This window comes from Drosophila mojavensis, unplaced genomic scaffold (genome assembly GCF_018153725.1).
Source record: "Drosophila mojavensis isolate 15081-1352.22 unplaced genomic scaffold, ASM1815372v1 contig_74, whole genome shotgun sequence".
In the NCBI taxonomy this organism is placed as follows: Eukaryota; Metazoa; Arthropoda; class Insecta; order Diptera; family Drosophilidae; genus Drosophila; species Drosophila mojavensis.
In genome coordinates, this window is record NW_025318899.1 from 17,304,431 (window position 1) to 17,326,698 (window position 22,268).

Consider the following 22,268-nt stretch of genomic DNA (forward strand, 5'->3'; position numbering starts at 1 on the left):
TTAAGTATTAAGAAAAACATGGAATTTCAAATACAAAAATGCTTCAAGCAACAATAACCCACAGCAAACCTTAAAAAAAAAAAAAAAAAAACAGTTTAATTGTTATTCATTGCAAACTGCAAATATATATAATATTAAAATATAAAAAAGACTCAAAATATACATATTTAAAAAAAAAAAAAATTATATAAAATATTGTAAATGAAAAAATATAGAAAAATTAAAATATTAAGTTTAGTATTAATATTTATTATATAGTATTGAGTATTTAATTTCATCAATGAATAAATAAAAAATATAAATGAAAAAATATAGAAAATTTAAAATATTAAGTTCAGTTTAATATTAATATTTATTATATAGTATTGAGTATTTAATTTCATCAACTTAATCCATTGCAAAGCAACTGAAGTTGAACTGAAATTGTTTTTTTCCTTTTTTTTTTTTTTTTTTTTTTAATTCAAATAAATTTCCAGCTTTATTTAGTTAAGTTACTATTATTAAACCCATTTATGAGCTGCATCCAATGAACTTGCCCAGTTCGTAGTTTCGTAGTTTCCTCATATGTAATTTATTCAATTGCCAACCTCATTTCGGCTGCCCGCCCACACACACACACACAGAGCTGTGGCACCTTCGGCCAAATACCAAGATAAACAACTCAATGGCAGCTCTTTGTGCAGTTGCGGCGACTGCAGATAAAAGTCGCATGTGAAAATTCACACTGTCATCACAACAACAACAACAACAACCGCAACAACAACAACAGCGACAGTAACAACAACAGCAAGTTAAGTTAAGGCCTTAGGCCAGACCAGGCCAGGGCTGGGCTTTGGGAATTGGCTGGGATGGCACTTCATTAAATAGACGCCGCGGCGCTTTTCGAGCCCAGCCACGCCCCCAGCATTACCCGCATGGAGGGCGGCGAAGAGGGGGTACCACTCAAGCGGCTGCTTATTTTTCACACATGCTCGTCGGGGAAAAACAACTGCAGAAAAAAAAGGTCAAAGAAAATAAAGAAAATGCCAACAGCAAAACGAGGCAGAAATTTAAGCAACAAAATTTTGTTGTTGTTGTTGTTTTTTTTTCTCGTGCTCTGTTGTTTATGATGACAATTTTTTGTCGCTTTCGACGACGAGGACGTCGACATGTGGCCATAAAGTTGTCGGTAAATAACAAACAGGCGGCGACAAACGCACAACGGCGGGAGGCGTGGCAGCCGCCCACAAGGCATGCCACAAAATGGAAGGAAGAGAAAAAGAGAGAGTGCAAAAAGAAACAAAAAACATTGAGGAAATAAAAGGCAGGCGTCAAATTTTGCACAGGATGTTTGAGCGCTGGATCTGGATCCTTGACTGGCCAAAAAACAAAAAACAAAAAAAAAATTAAATAAATGAAAAAGTATCTCACGGATTGCAGCCAAAGTATCTGCGCTCGCAAACATGTTGCATGCATTTCCGCTGGCCAAAAAAAAAAAAAAAAAAAAAAAAAAAAAAAAGAAGAAAACAAGGAAACTGTTATTTCAACTCAATTTCGTAATATCTTTCAGCTGTGCCACGAAATTATGCCCAATCGAGCGCAACATTTGCGCATTATGCAAATTGTTTTTGCATCCAAATTTAAATGTCTGAGCTAAGCTTAACAAAAAAAAAGAAAAAAGATGCAAATACAAAGACAGAGAAAGATACAGATATATATATTTATATACATACATACATATATAGTCGTATATATTAAAATTGTTGTACTTTGCGCTAATTTTGCATTTTGCTGAAACCTGTTTTTGTTGTATGACCTTGAAATGTTGCTAATGTGCGACCATAATTAAGGATTAGTCATGCTGGCTTCAGGTGGATTTATGATTGAAATGCGTTATAAGTTAATTGCCCTGTCTTTGCCTTGACTTGACAGCTTAGAGAGTTTATTCAATTTGCAAAATTGTAAACGACTTTAATGCTTGATAAAGTTTTGACTGGCTAAAGAATTTGAAGCAACTTTAATTGCAGACAAAGTTTGTATACTCATTCAGGAAAGTCAAATGGGTATATAAGGTTTGCGTAACTTTTTTTTTTTTTCATTATCCAGCAATTGTTGTTTAGCTGCAGTTTTCAAGTTCGGGCTCTTTATGAATCACAAATAATATTTTATATTAAATTTGTTTAAATATATATCAAAATTCATTTTATTATATACCTTTTTTTCAACATCTATAATTTTTACATTTGTCTTCCATTTATTTTATAAATTCATTGACTGTATTTATTTCCATATTTTATATACCATATACTTCTGCAAGTTCTCTCCCAGACATTCTGCATTAAATTCCCATTAAATTTTACTTGAAATAAAGCCTTAGCCAAAATAAAGTCAACCTCTGAACACTCACCCATAAAATTCGTGATGCTCAGCAACATGTGTATCCAGTCGTCGACTAATCCACACACAATTCGGTCTGTCTATAATCTGTAATGAAGAGCAAAACATATAAATTTAATATGCTGTCCCATAAATATCAACGCTGCACTTAAAAACAGAGCAAGAAAGAGAGGGAGAGAGACATTGAGAGAGACTAAATAAAAATAGCCAAAAATAATTCTAATTAAATACAGAAAAAAATAGGAAAATGGAAAATGTTTTGTCAGCTGTTACGATTTAAAGGATTGACAATGAAATTGAATACGCAACAAGAACTTGGACTAAGTGAAAATTAATAGCACACACACACACTCAACAAGAGGTAGAAGAAGAACATGATGATGATGCTGTATTTGTTGTTGTTGAAGAAATGCGTAAAACTTTCACTTGAAATTTGTTGAAACACGAAACTTGAAATGACTTTTTGAACTGTGAACCGAAAACAGAGAGTCGAGCCAAGTTGATGATTGAAGCTGAAATAGGATGAACTGCTGAGAAGCTGGAGCTGGAGCTGGAGCTGGAGTGGAGTGAAATGGCATCATAAATATAAATAATACACATATTTCGAAGTGTGTCGCCCTGTAACTAACACGCCTGTGGAGCTGGGGCTGCTGACGGGGCAGGGGCAGGAGGCCAGCTGCCTGCATGCCAAAGCAATTTGTGTGTGTGGCAGCATCGCCAGAGCGACAACATTTTGACACACTTAAGTGTTAGACAGCGCTCCGACAGCCAGCATCATCAGCAGCATCATCATCATCGTCATCATCATCATCATCTCTATGATCGTAGTACAAGTTGTCAGAGGGTCGCAGCGATAAATTTGGAAATTATGAACATATTTCTTCATTAGGTCGCAACAACCGATAATGGAGACTGAAGAGGCGTCCCAACAAACGCAGTCAAACGAGAGTGAAAGAAGAGCAGCAGCATCAGCAGCCGCTGCATCCGCAGCTTCCCTCTGCCCACACTCACTTTCATCTACACTGTGTGTGTGAAAAGCCTAACGCCTGGTGATATATTGGCGATATTACGCACTCTGGCTTTGGGATTATTTTCACATTTTTGCACGTGGGCGTCGATCGAAAGTTACGCCCTGAAAGCTCCACCATTTCAAGAATGCCACAAAACGTACACGCACACGCAAAGCAAGAGCTAACCGGACCGGACCGAACCGCACCGGGAGTCAAGTCCCATTGATGGAGCGGCGATTGTGGGGCATTTAAATTGAAATAACGTGATTTTTGTGGTCCGCTGGTCACAGGTCCGGCGCCTCTCTAACCAGTGGGCGGGGCTGAATGCCAGTGGCATAGATTTTTTCAAAACTATTCCGACTATTGTTTTGCGGTTTTGCGCAGATTTTGTTTGGGCTTTGCTTTGTGTGTGTGTGTGTATTTTTTACATTTCCATTTTTTTCGTAACTTTTTTCGGGCTTAAATGAATCGGAACGCACTTTTCACTCGCATTTTTTCGGGGGTCGTTATATGTGGGTGGGTGTGGCCATTATTCGGCCTTGTGTGCTTAGCTTTTCAGCGAGTTATGAGCTGTGGGGGCCAAGCTGACTGACATTGGCAATTGCTGGAGCTTTCTATTTTTAAATGTTTGAAAATATTAAAATATCAATGAAATGCTGCAGCTCCATTGCATGACAGCATTTTAATTAATTGTTTGTAATTTTTAAAAATAAATAAATTAAAAAAAAAAAAAAACTTTACAGTCTCTCCCCGACGGGGAATTGAACCCCGGTCTCCCGCGTGACAGGCGGGGATACTAACCACTATACTATCGAGGACGTTGAGCAGTGTTTGTCCAAAAGTCTATATGAAACGTTGCTGCTATCACCCAAGCAAATGAGCGTAGCATAGCAAGAACAACGTCATGCTTGAGTAACTTTTTGGTATGAAAGCTTACAAGTGTGAGTAGTTTGCCGTTTATTAATCACACGCAAATATTAACAAGTTGGGCGTATTTTATGCGACTATTTATAGCGACAAGCTTTTGCATAACTGTTTGGCGTTTGCTTTGTTCTTTTTCTTTTCTGTTTATTCTATTCATTATGCGATGTCATTGCTGAGTTTATGTTTATGAGCGATTCTCTTGCTTTGTCTCGCTTGCACAGCGGCAAAGCTCAAAGTAAAAATATTTTCGTGCTATGTTTGTGTGTGTGATGTCAGCTATTGTCTTTATTTAAATGGGTATATCAATAAATTTATAAATGAATAGTTTTTACTTCCGATTGCTGATGGCACCAACAATTTTATGGAATTTGAATAGCTTTGCCAATAAATGTGCACACATACACAAACATTATTGTGAATTTCATAGACAAGATTTAAATGCACAAATTGGATGCACCTTGGTTCTGTGTTCCACTTTAACAGCACTCAAAAGCTGTCAGCACGTCAAACTTTGTTGATAACAGCTCTTTGGAGACCTATTACAAAAACTATCAAACAACTGGCAACAAAGTGCCGCAGTCCCAAAACGATTTCTGAACCATTCAGACATAATGCATAAAGCATAAAGTAAAAAAAAAAAAAAAAAAAAATAGATACAGTAACAACAAAAAAGGCAAAAAGCTTTGCTTGTCTGCGCTTCACATGTGAATGTCGACTGCATTTGGGTATCTCACAGTCCAATTCACTCAGCATATCGCACTTGCGAGTGCGAGCAAGATAGCATCAGCAGTAGCGGCACGCGGCGACCGCAGAAACCGCAAGGTGCGTTTGTGCTGTTTGCTATTATTATTATACATATTATTGTTGTTGCAAAACACAATCCGCTGCCAAAGGATGAAGGGAGGAAAAAATCGTGCAAAATAACAAAACAAGAAAAAAACAACTGTAAATAAAAGAAACAATTACACAAACAATTCGATTGCAGCCGACGCTGCTGTCGCCGCTGGCAGCAAATACGCCACTCAACTGACACTCAGCTGGCAGCAGCAGCAGAGCAGCAGCTCTCCCTCTCTCTCTCTTGCGCTCGCACTCCCTTTTTGAGTGCAATCATGCAAATAAAACATTTTTTATATGCATGCCTTACTGAGTAAGCGCGTGTGTGTGTGTGTGGCGTGCTTGTCTGTGTGCGTGCAAAATTTTAACCCAAATATTTTGTAGACATGCAATATTTATGCTGCAACAGCAACAACAACAACAGCAGCAGCAACATCAACAGCCACAGTGCAAACAGGCGCAATTACAGCAATAACAATAACAGTCAGCAGACAGCAACAACAACAACAGCAATGTTTTTTGATGTAATGGACATTTGCTACTTTGCAAATGGGTTTCAATTTTTGTTTTGGGACAAAAACTGCAACTGACAAACCAACCAACCCCCGCCACACACAGCCGACTCTAGTGAGTCGGCCAGCTGTAGATTTGTGCATTGCATGTATTTTGCTGGCTGTTAATTTCCCTTAATGCAGCTGTCCCTCAAACACTCACTCACACTCTGTCCCACTCACTCCTGCTCAATCCACAATTTAAAAGCAGCAGCAGCAGCAGCACTGCAACACTGTAAAGCTTAAAAGTCTACATTGTCTCTTCCTCTCTGTCTCGCACTCTTCCGCTCTTTGTATTTCGCCCGCATTTAGCGCACATTTCTAATTTTCATAAACACATTAAAATGATAATTAAAAGGCATTTCTGTATTTTTCTTTCAACTGCTGCTGCTGCTGCTGCTACATTATTTATTTATTATATATGCAAATGCATTTAATTGCATGGACAGCATAGTAGCAACTTTTGGGCAAGGTGGCAAATGGGGGAGGGGCTACGTCAAACAATTTGCATATTTTAGCATGTAATGAAATTTGTAATAATTCTGCAATTAATTGCGTGCGTGTCCTTGTTTATGGCCACAGCAAAACCTACGTGGAACAGCAACAGCAGCAACAGTAACTAGAGCAACGGTAGGTGCTGTATGCTACGTGTGTGTGTGTGTGTGTGTGTGCGTAGTCTTCATGTGGGCACACAGCTGCGGCAGTCACTGCTCACACACACACGCACACACACGCACTCAGCTGCTTGCGGGCTTTGACAGCCTGCGAATTTTGCTTTTAAGTGAAAGCTTTTCATTATTATAATGTAACGGTAGTGATTACATCTGTGTTTGTGTGCGTGCGTGTGACATAACAAAGCGAGTTTGTTTGCAGCAATTGAATAATTGTAAAATAGCATTTGATTCTCTCTCTCTTTCTCTCTCTCTCTCTCTCTCTCTCTGTGCATACCCTGTAGAATTTGACAATGAATATTTTATTTAGATTCAATCTGCAGTTATTTCGCCTCAAGTATTTATTATTGATGCACAGAGAAAGCTTTTGTTTTGTTTACTTAGAGCCGAACTCTGGCCCAAGCATTTAACTTGTGAACTCGAATTGACAGTGTGCAAAATGCATTTAATTTTCATTTATTTTCATTTATCTGCTTTTTGCAAATTTGTTTCAAATGCTTGTTTACATTTATCTATTTGAGAGCTAAATATTTGTCTATACAAGATACTTTGTTTTTATTATTTTATTGTTATTATTGATGCTGGAACATCTGTGTTGTAAGCCTCGCTTTTGTTGCATGTTTTCTTTTCATTTGCAGCACAAATAACAAGGGAAATAAATATATAATTACATGAGTATATACATGTATGTATATATAAATATAATATAATAAAATAGTAATGCAGCCAAATGTTTGCTTGGAATATAACCATGAAACCAGTTTATAATATACATATGTATATATAAAATACATATACATATATATATGTATATATCTAACTGAATTTAGATTTCATCTAGAAATTGCAGCTTTTATCTTGTATCTAAATAGATATTTTGATTTTCATTTGGATGTCTCTGTGTGTGCGTTTGTTTTGATGTTTTTCAATTATGTAAGGGCACCAGGCATCAGTTGTTGCCATTTTCCCTTGATTTTCCCTTGATTTTCATTTGTTTTTCTCCGCTTTTTTTTCTGCCATTTGGCCGCTTCATTGCATTTGTCTCGACTCTGAACCCTCAAGGACAGACAATAGATTTCAAGGATGGTTTCCCTTTGCTGCTACTTACGCCATGCTGGCCAGCTGTGTGTTGCTGCCTTTTCGCTTTTCTATTTTCTTGCTGTTTTTTTTTTATTTTTATTTTTATTGCTTACCATAATCATTTCAGACAAACGAGAGCAAAAGAAAAATCTAATAAAATTAGTGGCAAATAGCTTTAAAACGCAATGTTTTCCTAACGTTTCGTAATTATTCGAATTGCTCTCACTCCCTCTCTGTCTCTCCGATTCGCTTCCTCTCTCTTTCACTGCCTATGATTTTTTTGATTTTTTTTTATGAAATTCACGCCTTCATAAGACTCGAGGCCTTTTCAGAGCGCCAACCGGTCAATTAATTGCTTTGGCTCCACTAAAACCCATGGAAAATATTGAAAAAACGAAAACAAAATTTGTATATTCATTTTATTCACAGTCGTGATGCCAATTTGCTGTGTGTGTGTGTGTGTGTGTGTGTGTGAATGAGAGTGCGTAGCAAATATTTTTAATTGCCACAATTCACGATCCAATGCGAATGTGCGAAAATTTGATACGCTCAAAATTAACAATAATTTAGACAATTTGATAGATTAAGAAACAAAATGTTTAACGAATTGAGCAATTAGCTATAAATGTTAAACGATCATAAAGAAAATCGTGAAATATTAGAGATGTATATTTTGAATGAAATGAATTAGCAGTTCATTAGTATATACCATAAAGTTATAGATATGTGTATATATAGTCAATCTACGTATTTGTATAAATATTATAATTAGTAATACAGATAGGGGTATATGAGGATATATAGTAGAAATTAAATCCTTTTATTTCAAGTGTTATTTCATATGCATAAATATAGCATACTTTATATAAATATTCAATTTATATATAATAATAAACATTAATTAAGCTTGCTTTAATTTTTTTTTTTATTTATTATTTATCATATATTTCAAAACAGATATTTCATTTTATATTCTGAAGTATACTAATAATTTGTTCAATTTTTCTACTTTTCTCCCAAACTTTTAGCCATAAAGACTTTTTTTTGATTCATTATATTAAATTTGAAAATTTTAAGGCTAAGTAAAAGAATTCCCAACTGTAAATTTAAAGCTCTTGCGATTCTTCTCATTTTATCCATTAGAGCGTAACTTAAAAATAGATTTGTAAATATATGTTTGGACATATATATGTATTTTTTTTATCCTAAACCAAATTGGCGCAGGAAACAGATAAACAATAAATACAAGCTTTAAAAAAAAAAACCCCAGCCCCAAAGCGACGTGGGACAATGGCTAAAATAATAGTCAATAAAATATATGCGCTCAAGCGCAGCAGGACGCAGGACTTGCGCCTTGTAAATGTGAAAAAAAGAACCGAAACGATAGATTGCCAAAAGACAGTGCTTAAAAACGTGTGTGAGTGTGTGTGTGTGTGTGGTCCTTGCAATGGAAACAACATTGGAACAAGAAAAGTTTTCTTAGCCAGGCTGCTTTTGAAGTAAGAAACAAAAGATGACAGTAACAAAAAAATAACATGGGATGTTAGGGGTAGTCTCTCTCAACTGTGTGTCTGTGTGCGTGTGTGTGTGTGTGGCAAAGAAAAACAATTTACAATGTTTTGCTTTCTAGTTGAAGACGTTTTATTCAATGCCAAGCGACAAGAACAAACGACGAACTCTTTACAAAGTTTATTTATTTTTTGTTGCCTTTGCTTTAGCTTTTTTTTTAGCTATTTTTTTAAGCCCGGTACGCAGCTTTTGTGACGAAAATTGTTAGCCCTGAGTTGAGCATGTGCCAAGAATAAAATGTGTGTGTGTGTGTGCGACCTTCCATATAACAAAAGACGCAACAGAAGCGAAAGCGAAACAGAATGGCAAAAAAAAGCAAAAACAAAGCAGGAAATGGCTCAGGATATTGGCCAAAATGGGGGCGGGACGGCGTGCAGTCAGCGTGAAATGCGACAACCCTGACTGGAACTGGAGCTGGAACTAGCAATGGAGCTGGAACTGCGGCTCACTTGTAGCTCGACCCCGTCAGCTACTTATGGACATTTTAGTTAAATTTTACGAGGGTCGTAAGAGTCCTTTTCGCTACGCTTTAGCGCTGATTTCTGCAGCCAATCTATTGAAATTGCGGTCGAACGAGGGCTCCGAATAAAAGCAGGAAAAAAAGGTCAACACATTAAATTTATAATGCGATTGAAAAGGACGAGACAACCAATGTAAATGTGTGTGTGTGTGTGTCTGTGGGTGGGTGGAAAAGTGCCGTTAAGTAGGTCAGTGCGGTCTGTCATAAAATGCAATTGGAGCGCATTGAAGTGCCGCGATTCTGGCAAGTGAAATGTCAAGTTGTAAATAAGACGAAGCAGCTATTCGCATGGCGGTGGGCGTGGCCAGCACTGCAAAAGGCGTGGTTCAACTGGCCGTGGCAGCGAGTAGTTGAAGCCGCTGCCTACAAGTGACACTGGGAAAGTGGAGAAAGCTCTTTAAATTGTTGTCGAACTTCAATTTAATTAAGCTCAGTTTAATATGCTAAAGATAATCAAGTAAGATATCCATCAGTGATATTAATTTATTTAATATTTAATTTATTTATTTTTTCCTGCTTTTAGACTTGAACTAAATGAAATTTAGCTCAATTAAATATCTTACAAGCAATCGAGTAAGAAATCTGGAGCATGAATTGATGCCATTTCAATATATTTTATATAATTTATTGAATTTTTTATTAGACTTGGCTGGCAGCCAAGTTGTCGTCACACTTACAACGCTAACCGAAACGACCTTCATCAAAATTGAATGACAAACTACGGCTGCTGCTGTTGGTTTCATTGACAAAATGCATGTCAATGTGTCAATAGAGACAATCAACAGCGAGGCCTAGCCACAGTAGCCTGTCATAATCAAAATGAAGAGTTTTGACAAGAGAGAAATAAAGAATAAATAAATTAAGTAAATAAAAAAAAAATTAAATATAAAAAAAAAAAAATAAATAAATAAAAAATTTATAAAAATCAAAAAATTTATAAAAAATTAAAGAAAATAAAGAAAAATTAAAAAAATAATAATAAAAATAAAAATAAAAAATAACGTAATTAATATTGTAATTTAAAAAAAAAAATAATAAACTCATAAAACCAATAAAACATAAAAAAGTAAATAAAAATTCTAAATAAAAAATTACATTACAAAAATTACAATAGAATGCATACAGTATATAGAACATATATGACTCCCTCTATAAATGTATATGTACAAAAAAAAAATTTCCATATCTTCTACAAATGTCTGTCATAAATAAATAAATATTAAAAAAATAAAATAAAATAAATAAAAATAAAAAGAAAAACAAAAAACCTAAGCTTTCACTAAATAACTAAATATAGAATGCTCTAGTAAGTATGTAAGTATATATAGTAACCTTTATCTACATCGCTGCAATCTTCCACAAATGAATAGTGACAGCTAAATAAACGACGTGTGGATAAGAATCACGGATCGTTAAATACACTCAAAATGCAAGTATTTGCAAACATTCATATAAAAAACCGTCATAAAACCGCAAATAAAATTGTAAAAAAAAAATCAAGAAAAAGCTGGATAAATACAGGCAGCAGTCGAGTGTCATAAAAAAAGCCAACGACTATCAAAAACTAACTGCCCGGGAGACAATTTTTACTTTTTATTTTATTTCTGTTTTTTTTTTTTTTTTTTTTTTTTTTTGGGTCTGACTGGTAATTAAAACTTGTTGGCAGACTGTCAGGCAGCGAGTTAACAAGTCGGCAGCATCACACAAAAGCCAAGAGAGAGAGTGAGAGAGAGGGAGGGAGAGCGCACGAGAGATTACGGCAGATAGAGATGGGCGAAAAATAAGAAAGAAAAATATTATTTAATTGTGAGGCGAGCGCTAATTAAAGCCGACTCCATGCAAAAGCCGCGTCTGTCGCCCATTTGGCCATAAAGTCAAACACTTTACGGCTGTTATTTTGGGGCAGCTATCTCACTCTCACTCTGCCTCGCACTCCCCCTATCCCCCTCTCTCTCTCACTCTCTCTCGCGCTCTATCTCTCTATGATAGCTGCTCGTGTCAGCTATTTATGTTTATCGACTGGTAGCTGGCATCATCATCTGGCCGAGCGCTGAGAGAGCTGCCTTCACGTTAAGTTAGTCATAACTTGGATGCCAAAGTGGAGGAAGCTGAAGCTGAAGCTGAAGCTGAAGCAGCAAAAGAAGAAGATGTCAAGCCCAACTTATGGTAATTGTTGCAAATTATTTATTTATTTATGCATGCTGTTGCTGCTGCTGCTTCTGCTGCTGCTGCTGCTGCTGTCGACGCTTTCGACGCTTTTGTCGCCTGATTATGTGCTTATTTATAAGCGCAGGTAACGCGACACATTCTCCAGCTCTTATAAGGATGTGCGATGCTAATGAGATGCAGTCGAACGACAACACACAAAATCCACTTATGAATATCAATTATGAGACCTCTCGCTCTCCCAGTCACTCCCTGTCTCTCTCTTTCTATTGACTCACTCAAATATTGTTTTATCTTTATCGAAGCAATCAGGAATGGGGCTGGGCAGGCAGCAAGTCGCAGGGCCGGGCTAAACGGTCTAAACGAATGAATGCTTTTAGCCAAATAAATATGCATATATATAAATAAATTTGTGTTTATTTGCTTTGCATAAAACATGCAAGCAGCATTAGCAAATTGTTGATAAAATTTAGAAAATAATATAAATATTTAAAGCGATGTTGTGAAAAGCTTTTTATTTTATTTAATTATTTATTTTATTTTTATTTTTTTTAATTTTTTATAAGAGCTTAATATAGAAGAAGGCAAAACTAATTAAACTTTTTTTGTTTAGCTTAAAAAATCTATGATGTTAATAGTCAACTTTAGGTACAGCCTGATTGAGCTACACTCAAAATGAATCAGTTAAGCTAAGCAATCTAAATACTCAGCTAAGTATCTCACATACAAGCCACATTCCTAGAATCTACGTTTATTTTTACCATTATCTAGGCCAACTGCAAGTGAACACTTAACAATGAAATAACAATACGTGAAGCATTCCAATTGGAATGCAGCATTCTGCACACCTGTAAAGCTTAATGATATTATTTAAAGCTCAGCAGCCCATAAATTGCCAAAGTCTTCACTCTTTATTAAAATACCAACAACTACAACAAAAATCTGAAAATCGAACACTCAAAACTAACATTCAATTGGCCAATTAGCCAAAAACTGCAAACAAGTAACAGAAAACAAGTCCAAACCCATGGCCCGAAAGCAATCCGAAATTGTTTATCGGACGCACAACACCTCAGTGAAGACACTCGATGCGCTGCGAACAACAAATGCAATTAAAATAAATGTATGCAGTATCAATATAGATGGAGATATTGTGTGAGAGAGAGGTGGGAGAGGTAGAGGAGTAGAGCTGTTGGCTAGCGGTAGTTCAAGTAGCCAAGAGATACTCTGAGCCAGTACGTGCCAGAGCCAGTTATTGAAAGAAAATTGCAGTAGCCATGCGAAATTTGGCATGCAAAGGCAGTTGACGCCAGCGATTGCAACTGCAGCAGCAGCAGCAGCAGCAGGAGAAGAATGAGGAGGGGCAGCAGTAGCAGCAGCAGCAGGAGGGGAAGGAGGAGGAGCAGGAGTAGCAGCAGCGGCCGCAACAGCAGCAGGAGAAGAAGGACGAGGGGCAGCAGCAGCAGGAGTAGCAACAGCAGCAGCAGCAGGAGGAGGAGGAGCAGCAAGAGCAGCAGCAGCATCTGCTGCATGTCGACAAGGTTCAACTGATGCTCATGTCTAGGCATGACTCGGCACAAACGATATACGATATACGGCATACGATATACGTTAGACATTCGACGTTATGCGTTCTGTGTTTTGGGGCACCGCCCGGTTTCTAATGCGCATTCGCTGTCTGCCGTCAATCCATTAAAAATTGTAGCAGCCACAAAATGTGGCACGTACAAACACACACACATACTCGCACACTCGCACACTTGCACATTCACACACATGTGATATTTGTCGGGCAGATAACATTTGTATTTAAAAGACACTTTGCAAACCAGTCGCTTTGACCATTTGTAGTTTATCTGTGGCAAATCTTGAGGCAACGCCACATGTCAAAATGTCCATTTTTTTTGTCTTGTTTGTCTTTCTTTTTTCTTTCTTTCTTGCTTTTCTTTTTTGTGGCATGCAAACTGCACATGCCACATGTTGCGTAAACTAGTTTGGCGATATATCACCTGAGCACCGTCGCGTCGTCTGCATAGTTTCCTGCCAAATGTCCGCACTTGCGATTGCATATTTTATGCGAGCGAACGGACGGACGGACAGACGGACGGCCGAACGGTCGAGCATCTCGTAGCTAAATCCATTCGGCTGTCAGTTCCCAGTTTGTTGTTGTAATTCAATTTGAGTCTCTCTCTATGATAGCGTACATGAATAGCAAGCGACTTGCTGCTTGGGGGTCTAGGTTTGGGTTACAGTTTGACTGCGCCGAGTCGAGGCGATAGCAGAGCCGAGGAGGAGGCGGCGGGGGTTGACTTTGGTAACAGGCAGCCGCCAGAGCGTGTTAAACAACACGTGAACAGAGCGAACTGGACACATTGCTGGACATTTCGGACACGGAACACACACACACACACATTCAGTCTTTTTGGCCAGTTGAGCACTCAGATCGATATATGCAAGTGGCTGAGAAAACTTACCCCTAAAAAGTTAGCAGCTGTGGCTTTGGCTAATCAAATTCTTGCGCTCTGCAAGTAGAGGAAAATTGTAAACAACAGTTAGAAAAGTGGATTTTGAGGCTGAGTGTGGAAGAATTAAATAACAGTTAAATAACAATAACAGTTAAATAATGACTAATATAAATGTTATATAATTATAAACAGTATTAATTAATTATTATGAATAGCTAAAGAAAATATTTTCTATATAAGATGAACCCATTTTCTCTGTAACACAAATATAAACATAGTTGAGCTTAAGTTCTAAGATAAGATTCTATAAATCCTTGTTAGCAATAAATCTGAAGAATTTGAGAAATGTACAGAAAATAATTGTTTTTATATTAAATAAGATATATTTATATAAATAAAATAAATAAATAGTCAACAAGCTAAAGAATATTAGCTTCAATTATCAATTTCTGATAATTTTAAGTTTAGTATTTGAATACTACTATAAATACTAATATATTATTCAGTGGAATCCCGATTATTCGAAATGGCAAGGGGATAAGTTTTTTTTTTTTTTTTTCGATTTACACAGAAATTAAAATTATCGAGAATTGGGAACGAATTAATTTATAATTTTTTTTTTATTCGACTGTACTCGACTGTATTACATATCGTATAGTACAATTCTTCTTTAATTTAAAAACTAACCCAAATTTTTTATTTCTTTCATTTTATATACAAGTTCCGCCTAAATCTTTAGTATAATCTTAATTATCTCACATATATTACTTTTACAGGGCAATTCAAAAGCTTTTTCCATTCAAATCTGCTTAAAAAGTAGCTTTTCCAGCAAAAAGCCCAGCAATACTCATGCATAAAAATTTTTTGATTGCAATTTGGTTTTCTTTCTTTCACATAAAATTGAGAGGTGTTGCACAGGTGAGTTCGCAAAACCCTTTGAACTTAAGCGCATTGAATGCGACCATTATGCCGTTATGTAATTAAGCTGCAAATTAATTGTGCTACTCGCTTCTGCGAAAAGAGATTTCGTCACGCCAGAGAAATGAGTTTTGATAGCAAACAAAAACACTTTATGAGCTGTTGCTGTCGTCGAGTCATGAGAATTTCTTTATTCGCTTCTCTCTCTCTTTTGTTTTGCTTCTTTTATTTTCACAGCATAATTAAGCACACTTTTAAATATTCTAACCTATGTTGAGGCCGACTCGTAAAAACTAGAGTACCTCATAAAAGGCAAGCAAGACCACCCAGGAGGCAGGCGATGGCGTGTGTGGGCCTCCACTTGGGTTGTGTGGGTGCGCGTGCGTTTGTGCAAAAAGGTCAACATTTTATGGGTATGCTATTTGGCGGCGCTTAGGTTTTTTTCGGCTTAGACTTGGAGAGTCTTGACTCTGGAAGGTGTTAAATAATAAATACGTCAAGCGGGCGTACTGGGAATTGGACTGCCAATAAAAGCGGGCGCACGATTTCAAGTTGCGTGTCTTGAATTATCATTCACAGTTCAGCGGCTATGCCACGACTACCAACAACCCCTTGCCACGCCCCCTTCCACATGATGACATTTTAATAGCCCGACCCCAAACAAAAAAATAAAAGCCTAGGCAATAATATTTGCTGACTTTTACGAGTTGAAACAATGAAATAAACCAAACACTTTACTCTTCACTCATTTTTTTCCATCACATTTTTGTTTTTGATTCCTTTTTAGAGCTGAGCTCTTTCGGTCGGCAGGGCTCTAGTCTAACGCGCATTTAATGGAATATCTAAGCACCTGCACATTAAATCCCCGGGTCAGGCACGTGCTGAACTCGATGCCGTTATAAAATGTATAAACATATTTGTTATTAATTGCTTTGTTTTGCTACGAATTTGTTAGTTGGCAGCAGTAGTAGCCCCATCGATTTTTCGCAAAAGCTGCTTTAAGTTCGCCCTCGCCTTGCCAGCCCAAAAATAATGAAATTTTCGCAAAGAGCTTGGCCCGGAGCTCTCTGCCATTCAATCTATTAAGTCATTTCTGCAGTCCAACTAAAATAACACAGAAGCAATTAAAGCCAAGCAACAGCAACATCAGCAACAACAACAACAACAACTACTACTACAATAATAACGGCAAATTTCTGCACTAATTTAATTAGTCAGAGCAGAGTTGCGCTCGGAGCTGTAGGTTGAAGGGTAAGTTACTTAGGGCCGTTTGGGGTCAGTCAGGCGTTTGTTTCCAGGCTAAAGACTCTGTGAGTCGATCTGGCCCGCCAATTGCTCTAAATGTAATCAGAGAAGGGTAACAGAGACCAGCAGCTGCAAGAAATCAAATGTCTGCTTAAAGGTGTATAAATTGTGCTAACAACTTTAAGAAGTACCAACAAAAACAGGAGAAGAATATCCACAAAGCTAATATTTAGAAACATCTATAATAAAAATATTATTTAAAGAAAAAATAATATAAAAATATAATTTAAAAATATTAATTGAATAAAAATATTTATTAAAATAGATTCTTAAAAAAAAAATAAAAATTTTTTTTGTATATAAGTATATATACAAGAAAATGTAATTTAACAAAAAAAAAATAAATAAATAAATAAAATTGTAAATTATTGAATAGATATTAATTGTAATATTTTGCTACTTAAAGCTTTATCAAAAACTTATTAATACATTGTTTAAGATTAATATCAAAAGCTATACATCAAAATTAATTGATTTAAATGTTAATAACACAATTTATTTATAGACGATTATATATTAATAATATTATTTTAATTTTAGTTAGAAATAATTTACCTAAAATGAAATCTATGCCAAGTAAATATATATAGACAGCACACTAGAAATTGTTCGTTTACTTTGAGTTACAAACGTGACTAATAATATGACTCAAATTATGACATATAGGGGATATTGCGCATTATTATTATAACTACCGCTGAAAGTATTCCAATTAGAGAATTTGCCTTAAGCTAACAGAGCTGTTAATAGGAATGATATGTTATACCGTATATGATTTTCAAGCTGACTTTTTCTTAGTAAATTTCGAGTAGTACCTGAAACTAGGTGTTACATATCTTAGCCCACCTGCATTCCAAATTCCAAAATCACAGCTGAGTTATCGATTGGAATTACATCATAGATCAAACTCCTATGGAATCTTGAGCAGCAATATTAGCAAATTTTGAGTTGAGCTATGAAAATAAACCTAACTCCCTACCTTATTTCTAACTCATTCCCTGAAGCATTTCCTCACTGAAGTATCCACAGCTAAATCAGCTTTTTACTTGTAGCTCAGCCAGCTGCTCATTGATTGCCCAAACTGATAAGAGTTATCGTGTCAGCGACCCGCTGCGCTCTTAAAGCAATAACTAAAGGTATTCCTCAAAGCGATGGCAAGCAATGCCAAGTTGTGACGTCACGAGCTGGCATTGCTTGAGTTTGACTGCCAGCGACACATAAATAAATATTATATTACCACCAACTCACACACACGCATGCATTGCTCACACAGAGAGGAAACCTTAGAAGACGACGCACATATGAGACACATTTATGCTCGTCACCCAAGCAAGCCCCCTCGCACTCTCTGCCTCCCTCTCACTCACTCACTCACTCACTCACGTTGTTTGCTGAGTTGTTAATTAAATATTTACGCTGCTTATTTGCAAAATGAATAATTTTAGCATTTTATTTCTGCCAGCACAATGTGCGTCCCTTGTCTACGTGTCTACGACTGTGGGCAAACTCTTGTGGCCCCCCTCTCTGCCTCCCACACTCTGTCTCTCCCTCTCCCATAGCCTTTTCTGGTTTCAGAGCCTGACATTTTATGGCTGTTTTGTCAACATAGAGCTCGACGTCGCGACGGTGTGTAAACCTTTTAGCACATTTGCCTGTTTCCTTAAGCTCCTTATTAGTTCGAGTTGGCGGCTCTTTAACTACATCTTTGGCAACCCTCGCTTCACTCTTGCCTTTAATTGGCACACAGCTCGCATGTAGCGCCCGAAGGCCCGCCTCGGCAGCACAGGACTTCCGCTCAGGCTGTGACAACCGAACTGTGAGCGCTCCAGCTTGAGGCCAATGAATGATAAGACACGAGCCTCCCAGCTGCACAGCTTCACAAATTTAAGTTGTGTTCGCATTTGAATAGCAAATGCAGGAATATTGTGCGCATATAGAGCAAGATGGGGTTGAGACATGTTCAGAAAGAGTGAGCGAAAGAGAGAGAGGGAGAGATTGCCTTTAAAGGCGAAGCCAAAGCTTGTATAGGGCGAGCATAAAATCTAGGCAAGTAACAAGGTTTAATTGCTTCTAGAGTTAATCGAAGACTGTGCTGAATAGCTGGAGCATTAGTCACAACTGGCTGATTAAAAAGAGAGAAGAAAGTATTGAGAGAATTTTAAAAAATTCTTTAAGATAAGAGAAGCAAGACTTGATTGAGAATAACAGAAAATTAAAAGCTTATTCGTCATAGAGTTTAAGATAAAGAGAGTCTTCAAAGAAGAAGAAAGCCTAAAGAGAATCGGTAGAGATCTTCAAGGAAAGGCAAGAAGATGACATGTATTCGATTTAAGTATACAGAGAAAGAGTAGAGCTCGAATAAAGTTTTCTAATACGCAAAATAAAGGGTTAGGAGGTGTTCAAGAGCATGTCCAAGTAAAGAAAAAAACCCTTTTTCAAGCTTAGGAGCTAGCCCAGAACTTAATTTATAAGAAGTGAAAGACTTGAAGGGTAGCAAATAAATTTTTTTTTAATTTAAGTAGGTAAAAAAAAAGACATTCTACACAGAGCCATAATAATATCATCAAAGAGAGCTGGGCCTTCAAGTAATGAGTAGAAAATTCAAAGAGAATTTCAAATTATCATATTCAGAGTAGGACAAAAAAAAACAAGTAAGAAGGCTCCAGTCGAGACTGCTCGACTAGGAGATACCCTGAACCCTCTAAGCTGATACTCTTATCATTCTGGACTTCTTTTATGCACACATACATACACATGCACTTATCAGCACGCGCTCTGCTAACTGCGCAGTAAGCATCGACTGCGCTTGGGCTGCGCTGCAGTGTGGGCAATATTATGAGAATTTATTAGTTGAATAATTTCTCTTGTAGTAAGAGTATCTTTATGAAACTTTCAGAATGTGTTCATATAGTTAAAATGTGTGTACATTCCAAAGCACAAGTCTCTAGTACTTGAAATGCGTTTTTTACAAATTGGGGGCGAAGGGGGCGTGGTATCCAAAATCTGTAAATTACAAAATCTTTGTATCCATTAACTCTATATACAACGCAAATTTGAAGTCTCCTGGTTGAAAAGTGTTCAAATTAGGCTGAAAAAACAATGTCGATTTTTCGATTATTCTCGATAAAAAAGTTATCGGATGAGTTATCGAAAAAATAAAGCAAACTCGTACTGCCTATGATATACACGAGTATGCATGCCAAATTTCAGCTCTCTAGCTCTTATAACTTCTGAGATCCTTTTGCTCATACGGACGGACGGACGGACGGACGGACGGACGGAGGGACGGACGGACGGACGGACGGACAGACGGACAGGGCTATATCGACTCAGCTCGTCGTCCTGATCAAGAATATATATACTTTATGGGGTCTGCGATGATTCCTTCTGCCTGTTACATACTTTTCACAAAACCATTATACCCTGATTTCCCATTTTCAATGGGTTCAGGGTATAAAAAGTGCTTAGGCATGTGCCAAAAACTTTGTTTGCGAAGAAACCACAGAATGTCGCATTCTTCAAAGAAAGCGTAGAAAGTCTAAAGAAATTTACTGGACAATGAGTCGTTACTGCACTAACAGCTATAAGAAGACTAGTTAAGTAGCTTCAGCATTAGATTTAATATAATTTTATATTAAATACAACATTTTTTTTTTGCTATCTTATGTTTCTGTTCTTATGTTTCATTGATCTAACAATTTCAAATACCATCTTAAGACGCCATAGCTCAATTCTCTCTCTCTCTCCCCCTGATCTCTCGCTATATATAACTCAGTTTCTTTCCCTATCTCTTTCATGCTCATTTCAGCTCTCTCCCTCTTACTATTACTCTCCCTCTCCACCCTCTGTCACTCTCTCTCACTGTCACTTATGCCAATCTTAGCTCTTTCTCACTCCATTTCTCTTCTCCATCTCTCCCTTACCTAGGCCAATTTCTATTAAACATATCCTAACCAAAATGAAACCAAAACAAACTTTGATCAAATGCCGACCTATATAGGAACGCAAGCACAAACGCATAAAGACCATAATTTAGAAACCAAAAATTGATAAACAAATTGAGCAACAACAATAACAACAACAACAACAACTACAATATGAAACCAGGAAGCAATTACGCAGCCAACTAAAATATTTTTATTTTGATTTTCGAATTTCGATTTCAATTTCACTCTTTGGCTGTCGTCACTCTCCCTCTCCCTTTCCTTTTGTCCCTCGCTCGCTCTCTCGCTCTTTCTGTGGATTTGTGCCCAGCGTTGTTCGGCGCTTTCGTCTATTCATTGATTACATTTCTGTTGACTTAGCCCAAATAATTTTCGAGTCAAGCAAACATTAAATAAACAAACAAACAAGCAAACAGGCAACGCAGCAGACAAACAACAAATCGCATAGAAAAATCAATAAGTTTTACTATTTTTTTGTTGTTTTGTTTTTGGTAACTCCCCTAAACAATAATGTAAGCGCACAATTTGAATAGGTTAGTATATAATTAGTGGATGCACAACAAAAAGGCTGAAATATACGGAGAAAGAGAGAGTGTGAGAGAGAGATAGCGAGAGACAGAGACAAAGCTTTAAAAGTCTTATGGAAAATATTGACTTTTAATCAATTTCTAGTTGAGGAAATGTCCACACACATTTGCGCCTCATAGACTTATCTAATGTGTGCCTAAGTGGAACTAATTATTGGGTCGTAGCGCTGTTTATCAAATGCACAAAGTCAATTTTCGCCGGCCGATAGAGGGCGCAGCAGACAGAGCGAGGGAGAGAGCTTATGAAAATCTAGTTCATTTCAATATTGAAAGATGAGCGCGCACATTTCAGTTGAGTAGGTGCAGGGGGGGCAAGGGGCGTGGTCAGCCACCTGTTCGAACAATGAAACAACAAATTATTAATTAACTATGCAAAGTTCTCGCAGCTGTTGAAAGCGACTCTAAAAAAAAAAAAAAAACAATTTAAATACAAACGACTTGAATCACCTTGATGGTCCGGTCGCAGCTAACGAGCCAACAACAACAACAAATGAAGTCATTTGTCTAATTCAAAAGCGACTTTAGACCAGGTTAAAACACTTTTTCGGGTGCTGTGTCAAATGGCTGTGTGAATGTCACTTTTGGCATTGCAAAACACGTTTCGCATGCATGGGAAATAAATACGAATATTAATGCACAGCAGAGCCAAAGCAAAAGCAAAACTGAATATGCAAATATATATATAGTATATATAGTATATATATACTTCTCTGTAACTCATGAGAAAATGTCATTTATATTTTGCTATTCAAATTGCTATGACGTAATCGCAGCAAACGACTCGCAAAACTTGACTGCGATTTAGATCTGACTAAATCTGCCTCAGTTCAATTAGTTTTATAGGCAAGCAGCTCTTTATCCTAGCCTTGACTTTTAATCACATCATTTTCTTATGCAATTATCAGCTGTTAGCTCTCAACAACAACAATAACAACTTCCACTTGGCTCACATCAAAGTCAAAACAATTTTCTAGTTTTCTGTCTGCTCGCTCCACTAATCAGTTTAATAACCAGGCTAACGGCGTCTCAGTCGCCGGCTCTATTAAAAGCACATATTTTGTAATTAATTTTTACAACACACACACACTGAAATCGACAACAAGCTCTACCTGAGCCATATTAATTACCCAATCTATGGCTCTATTATTTTTCGGTTAACAGTTCAAATAATCACAGAATGTAATTAAAACAATTCACTGGCCCAGCTGCTCGCTCGAAATTGCACTCACGTAATACTTTAAATATATATAGGTAATTTAACAAGCTGCAATGGGGTGGCACTGACTGCATAATGCGCGCTTGTAATTGTGAAAGAGAGCAGCTAAATTTATTAAAATTTATATATAAA

General features: G+C 36.9%; 1 protein-coding gene and 1 non-coding gene across 2 annotated transcripts in view; both read right to left on the reverse strand.

Moving 5' to 3' along the window:
* LOC6582851 (chondroadherin-like protein) overlaps positions 1–22,268 on the reverse strand; it is a 71,140-nt gene that overhangs the window by 38,884 nt on the left and 9,988 nt on the right. The window contains exons 2-3 of the mRNA XM_002008505.4: positions 14,176–14,223; positions 2,387–2,463 (exon numbers count right to left, since the gene is read on the reverse strand). The gene's annotated coding sequence lies outside the window, so the exon portion shown is untranslated. The remainder of the gene's footprint in view (positions 1–2,386; positions 2,464–14,175; positions 14,224–22,268) is intronic.
* Trnad-guc lies at positions 4,133–4,204 on the reverse strand. Its single transcript has one exon. It is a non-coding gene; the product is annotated as a tRNA-Asp (tRNA).